We start from the raw sequence: 7,462 nt of genomic DNA on the forward strand, positions 1-7,462 counted from the left end.
TAAAGTTCCTCCCAGCAATGCTCCAATCACCACAGCTGTCAAAACCATTGAAATACACCCTGTTCCTTTGTGATTTGATGGCACCCTGGTTCTCATTACTGGCACATTTCCCATGTTAATTACCTTCAACATGGAGGCATCTCCCTCGAAAGAGTCTCGTACAGGCCACTCGTGTCCCACCAGAGGACAGCGGGGGGTAAGAGTGATAGGGCGAGTGAGGAGATACCGTGCTTTGCCTGTCTAGAGCTTGTGTTGAATCTGTGCACCACTGAGTCTGGCTATTAGGCTGTATGATGGGCTTTTCTTTTCCAGACCATTTCCCATGGTCAAAATAGTATAAAAACACCATTTTGGTTCAATAGCAAAGACTTCAACTGAATAATCACAAGGGTGAAACTGTAACTATTACAGAGGCACCTCTGGGATAACCATACATAACAGGGGTGTCAAAAACACTGTCGGCTTTCTGGAGGGCAAAGTGTTTAAAGTGTATGCTGTTGGCTCTTGCTCCAACATCTGCTTTTAATTACTCAATTAGTGCAATCATTTAGTCTCCTTGACATTCATCCAAATGGCAAATCATAGCCGGAAGATGTTCTGTTTAAACAGAGCGTTAAGAAGAGTCATGAAAAATGCATACATGATAATGTATATGGATACTTAACTAATTGAACCAATTAAAGGGAGGGAACTGGTTTGAGTGTGAACAGCGTTGGCATCGCCCTCCGGGAAGAAGCTTTGACACTTCTGATCTACAGCCTCCCCTCTCCCTATTCACAGACCTGGGCCTGAGGTCATATTTCAGCAGACAAAAGGTTTTTGACTTCAGTCCCACAGCAACAATGAACCAAACATGTAAAAGCCATGCAGATTGAAGGCAGCACAGAGCATCAGACAAGCCATTATACTATAAAGTAATAGCATATCTAGGTCCTTCAGAAAATGTACATGGTAGTTAGAACATTGAATCTGCCCTCAGAAACTGGATAAAATATATCGCTGGATTCATTAACGCATACAAATCTTTTTCTCTATAGAGTTCAATGGTATTGCTATCACTGTAGTGAGATCTCAAACTGTGGCATGCTCATTAAAGCACAATGCCTTCTTGTTTTGTTGAGGACTTTTGATTGTGCTTTAAGTATCATAGCCAGACTCCTCTCTCAGATATATGTATATTTCATAGACATACCAACAGATCAACCTGAGGGTTAAATGAATATCTGCTCGGTTTAAGAGGAGCTCGCTTACCCCCATTCCAAAGTTAAACCGATGCAATCCCCCCCACCACAAAAAAAAGAATGATTGTACCCCTGCGGTGGTGATTTCCTGCATGCTATGGATGCATAAATAAACATAGGCATAAATACACAAAGGACAGTCACTGGGACTAGCTGGCCAAGTGGGGCAGCTGTTATTAAAAGGGCTATTTATCACTGTCACCCCTCTCAGGTTCCATCCCTCTCTGCCCTCCAGCGATGTCACTAGGCCGCACAGGAACAATGTGGCTCATCCAACCAAACCTACCCCCTCGATCATATATACACAAACACACACGTGGTTGTAGTCACAGCTACACACACACAAAGTAAACATGTCTCGCTTTAACCTGCTCGTATATATATTGTGTGAATAAACTGGGATTGACTTCTCATTTGATGACTTGGCTGAAACAAACACAAAAATACAAGATCCTCGCTCCTTTCGATTTCTGTCAAATCTCTACAACACAGCTACACTGCGCACACCGTTCATTTTCCGCTCTGTTACTTTATTGATTGTGGCCACAATTATCCACTTTTGTGAAGCACTGCATTAAGTGAATTCCCCCTTTGTTGGACAATAAGTACAGAAGGTTGGCTAAGTCATGCTATTCCTCAGCCTAAGGGGACAGTCTACTTCTCCAGCACCCTCATCATCATTAGCAAGCCCAGATAAAAACACACCTCAATTAGTCCACCTCTGCTGGGGGAGCCACATCAAGTGAGGCAGACGCTTCCAACTGACCCTTGCCATAACTTCACTTACAGCAGCTCTTGCCGTGTCCAGACTGAGGGGAAACAATTACATTATTGAACAGTTACCTATGCTTAAAGGTTTCAACATTCAAAGGGAGCCTTAAAAACTTGCAGTAAAACTTGGAAAATAGTATCCAAAAGACCCTGAGGTACATAAGTGTAACTTACTTACACAATCAGCATGTTATACTGTAGATATGCAGTCAGCAAGGACTATAAAAGCACCTCTTGCTGGAGTTTTATTTCCACATTACGTAGTTACATTGGAAAATAGATACATGTAGAGTACGGTACATTATAATATGGCTGCGGCTAATGTTTATTTCATTATCGATGAATCAACGGTTATTTGTTCGAATAGTTCTGAAACGTTAACATGTTTTTTATCATAACTTCGTAGCCCGGGGTGATGTCTTGAAATGTCTAATTTTGTCTGAACAAAAGTCCCAAACCCCAGAAGTATTTAGTTTTTTTTGATATATGACAAAGAGAAGCAGCAAAGTTCTCATTTAAGAAGCTAGAAACTGAGATGTTTTTGCATTTTGATCACTGTTGTTTTACTTAATTACTGAAACTATTAATCTTTTATTAAAAAGATGCAAATCATTTTTATGTCAATGGCCTAACCAGTTAATCGACCAATCATCTCAGCTCTACATTATGTTGTTTCTTTGGGAGTTCTTGTCTACATCTACTGAGAACCACCCGGCTTTTTAATTCTCAACTCCCTCCTTTTCTTTCATCTAAGCACTACAGCACCTATAAACCTCTCACACGCAGCAATCCACTCACGATTAATGAAGTGCTTACTTAACCAATTTAAACCCTTAATTCCTATTAATTCAACATAATAGCCACCCTCTCCGCCAGAATTAACAACACTCCAGCAGAAACTTACAAATCTCTGCAGGCCAGAAACAGTCAACCCAGCAGATCCCATATTCTTTGATAAATATGTAACAGTATGTATATCACAGTAAAAATGCATAACCCTCGTGTAAGACCCCTATCAAGTCTGCTTTACACCTGTATTACATTTCTCCCTCAATCAGCAGCTTTTCTGAGACTCCGGCATCCCACGAGGAGCAGAAACCATTACAAGGGGCTGCAGCTCATTTGCAGAAAGATTGGAGATCGCGCTGCATCAAAAAGTATGTGAAGCATTTCCCCGAACAAAATTGATTTATTCCATTTCTATGTTTGTATGCAGCATCAGTATCAGAGTATTTAATGTAAATCCCCAGTCTGGCATTGAGTTGCTGTGTAGGTTGCTCCTTATTGTGCAAGTAAAAAGCAGGGCAATCAGATAACATAAGGGGCCTGCTCTGGCGCAACATTTAGGCACATGCAGTATTTTTCTATATAATATATTTAATCTTGAACCAAATGATAAAACATACATTTCCGCATAACAAATCATATCAATCAAACACAACCACGCACAATGCCCTTTTTCTGATGCACTGATGCCGGTTGTTTAAGTTACAAAGAGACTAGGCTGTTCTTTAGTGAAATAAAAAGGCATAAGCAAATAAATAAATATTTCTGAGTATTTCAATTTTGACTTAGGAAAAACAGATCAAGCAGAGCCCGTGGCTAGAGGAGCCTGACTGCATGCTGGTGGGGGGTAAAAGACAGCCTGGGGGATGTGGAGGGCGTCTGTTTTTTAATGAGCTGAAACTTTAAATACTGCATAATATATAATAAAAATGGATAGTTCATTTAACTCTCCCGATAAGTCGTGGAAAAAATATAAAAATCCATTACTCTCTTAATGTCAACAGAGTAAGCATTGAGTATGAATGAAGTGAACATGAAGCCACATCATCAACGAGAAAGAAAAACATAACAATAATCAACTTGAACTGGAAGAAAAAATGGATTTGGGCATGAAGTTAAGTGCACAAGCTCAAGGGCATCAACTAAACACAGAAAAAGCAATGACAATGATTTATTAAACTATATAAATTTGGGTCCACTCTAAGAATACAACATTTGCATGTTTATCATGCCTTAAATGTGAAGTAGAATATGAGGAACCTAGACAAAATTGTCCAGAATTTGTATTTACTGCAACTTAATCGTAATGTCAGCTGGGAGTGGTCTTGAGCTGGAAAAGCCAGAATAGATGACTGACAGACATTTCAGCCACCCACTGACAGTAGCTTTGGCAATGCTGATTGGCACAGCAGGCCCAGCGTTTCCATACTTCCCCTTCCCCCAACACACACACACACACACACACAAAACATGTCATAAAGATAAAGAAGGGAGGGGGGGGGGGGGGGGGGGGTTCCATCAGAAACAATCCCTCCATCTTTCTCTGCGATCTGAACAAGCTCAGCAGACTCCAGACCTGTTTTTATCCTTTAATACCAGGAATGTTGACTCTCTTTCTCCTTTCCTTCATTTATTTTTCTCCACATCTTATTTTCGAAACAATAAGAAGAGTCTGATGTGGTCGTGATTTTGACGACGGTGGTCCGATCCTCAAACTCAACGTCCTCTCAAGTCCGACTGAACCCAAAACGTTCTGCTACTTTAATTCAGTTCAAAACATCTGAACACAACAATATTCAGACAAAAAAAGTTGACGTTTTTTTTGCAAGCAGTGAACAGGACGGGACCATATTTGGACTGAGGAGTGACGTATAGAGAAGATATATGGCAGCGACCTGTCAATCAGCTTGCCCCTAAAGCATACCCTGCTTTATGGTCTGTTTGACTATATTGACATAATTTACTAAATGAACATCATGCTGTACTGAAGGAGACTTGAAACTAGAGATTGAGACCATAAACTCATGTTTACAATGTTTACAGAGGGAATAAATCAAGACATAAGTGCGATTATATACAAAGTAAATACAAAGACAGGGAACGGACACCAATTGGTTGCCAAAGACACAAATATTCACTATTTATATTTTCTTGAGTTGAGCGAGCGTTGAGATTCTCCTCCTGACATCGTTTTATCAGAAAATATGGAAAAGAGCCCTATAGGTTCCCTCATATTTGTACAGAGACCAGACGAAACAATGTGTATAAACAAAACGTCTCTGCCATGTTAATATGCAGAAAGGACACTATTTTGAGTGATGATGGAACAGGTACAATGTTAGCCGTAGCCTAGCACTGATCGAACCAAACTCCATTCAGAAAACAAATCATTGTAAAAGTCGTTTGCTTGCCGTCTTGCAGATGGATAGATAATTCAGACTTTTATCAAATTAGCATAATTATTTAGTTATTTCTGCATCATCACCTGTTTAGTGCAATTTAATTTCTATTTATTTTGAGTTCATACGGCTGTCGTAGACCGGCCGACATGTGGCATACTAGATGCAGTGAATACAGCTACGGATGACGTTGGTTCCCTCTCGGTCTATCTGGGACTTCCCCAACATTAACCCAGATGCAATAGTGGATATTTCAGCTGTGATTTATAACACGTTGTATTAAGCGCGAATTTTAGAAAATGCGTATCGTTTTTTGTATTAGGGAGTCATTTAGTTATCGTTTTATTATTATCGATGTTTGGTCATATAGATTAGATTTTTTATACACTTTGATGGCTTTTTCGGTTTATTTTTTTGCTAGTTTGTTTATGAATTGGCTAACACTGAGGGAACCTTTGGTTTTAGGTATGAGTCAGCAGGTATAGGACCAGCATGCACCGGGGTGGACCTATAGTTTACTTATCAGAGCAGGAGAGGCCGACATAGGCTTCATTTCTTTATTTCATCTGTTGCTTTCTTGTTTTTTGGTAAGTAAAATACAATGAAACACAGAAATGTTGCTTGGTCGAAGGAGTATTTGGCCCGCACAGACCTGTGGTGCTTCACTTGCACGAACGGACAAAATCGTTTTAGTTTAGTTTGACTTCCGTCTGCTAGAATGAGGTCGACCTGTTCTACAAAATGTTTTACTGCATTTCTTGTTGTTTATTTCTGTCGTAGTTAAAAGTGGGAGGGTCTACTTCAGACACCCTTGGTTTCAGAATTTAATTTATAATCATAAAGACAATTTCGAAGCACTTTTATCGTTTGGAAAATGAAATATTGAAGGCCTCAAAAAAGCCTCATTCACTCTTAATTATTCCATTTACGCAGCCCTGACAATCCCAACAGTCCCGATCAAGTAACTTAACACATCACGAGTCTCAGCGTATATTCATGTTTCCAGCAAAGAGACTGATTTCTTCCAAGATGATCGCGGCAATCAGTGTATCCACCACCCTGGATATCATTTAAAAAAAGAGGAACTTTGATAAGTGATCACTATTTACTTATCCATAATTTCTTATGGCATTATGATTAGGACTGATAATGAGGATGTGTCGCTGGCTTTATTTACACACTTCTAAAGTGCAGGTGATGAAGATGAAGGTAAGGTGACTGCAATTGTTTTTTTGTTTTTTTTGTGTATTTCTGTTCAAGAAAGACTATTTGTTTGCCTACAAGAATAATAAAAGAATCATGGTCCCCCATGTCAGCCATGAAGAAATACACCATAATAGATTTTGAACAGCTTCAGTACGCTATCACCCCTCCAAAAGAGAAAGAAAAAGTAGTGACTCAAGTGTTAATGAACAAAGGACAGCAATTATTAACCGATGAAAACAATCATACTCCGCTTACTCCTCTTTCAAAGCTGATCAAAGTGTGCATATATGCAACTGGAGAGGTTTCTAGTAGAAAAAGTAATGAGCTTTATGTTGGCCTTGTCACATTGTAATTCAAAGAGTGCCATTTCACTGTGAATATTGTGACAATGTTGTCTGACACCTCTGCATTAAGATGTAATTCCAAGTGTGGTCCTTAAAGTGATCTGAGTGATGGCTCTGGTACCCTGCTGCTCGTGGAGCAAGCACGGAGACGATGCTGGTGGCCGATCCAGAGGCTTAATAATGATAACCTCGCCAATATTAGCTGCAGGGGTTTGTTCACACAATAATTGTTTCTGCCAAGCCATATATCTATATGACAGAAATAACTGCTGCGACTTTGCTGCTAAATAATTGATTTAAGAATCGGCTGCATCAACTATTTCAATAAGATGAACATGGTTTGTGCCATTTCTTTTTTTTTGCTCTGAAGAAACAGAGAATTTATTAGCTAATTAGAAGATAATTACAACTCTGTGCAAGTTGATTAGCAATTTCACTGTTGAACATTAACAATTTACAGCAACAGTACACTCAATTTCAGCACTTGTTTTGCTTTACTTACCTAAATTCTAAACAGTACAAGTATTTAAAGATTTCACCTTGACAAAACTTATTACCAGCTTTCGCATGCAATTAAACTTGCCAAACAAGCATTACTTCTTTGTTCATTACCAGATTAGATGCGTGTTGGGATAATTTAGAACCTTCAATACAGGACTAGACTGCCACGGCTATTGAAAGGCATCAATCTTGCACCAAATGCGTATATATTTTT

The sequence above is a fragment of the Cyclopterus lumpus genome, chromosome 6 (genome assembly GCF_009769545.1).
Source record: "Cyclopterus lumpus isolate fCycLum1 chromosome 6, fCycLum1.pri, whole genome shotgun sequence".
NCBI classification, from domain to species: domain Eukaryota; kingdom Metazoa; phylum Chordata; class Actinopteri; order Perciformes; family Cyclopteridae; genus Cyclopterus; species Cyclopterus lumpus.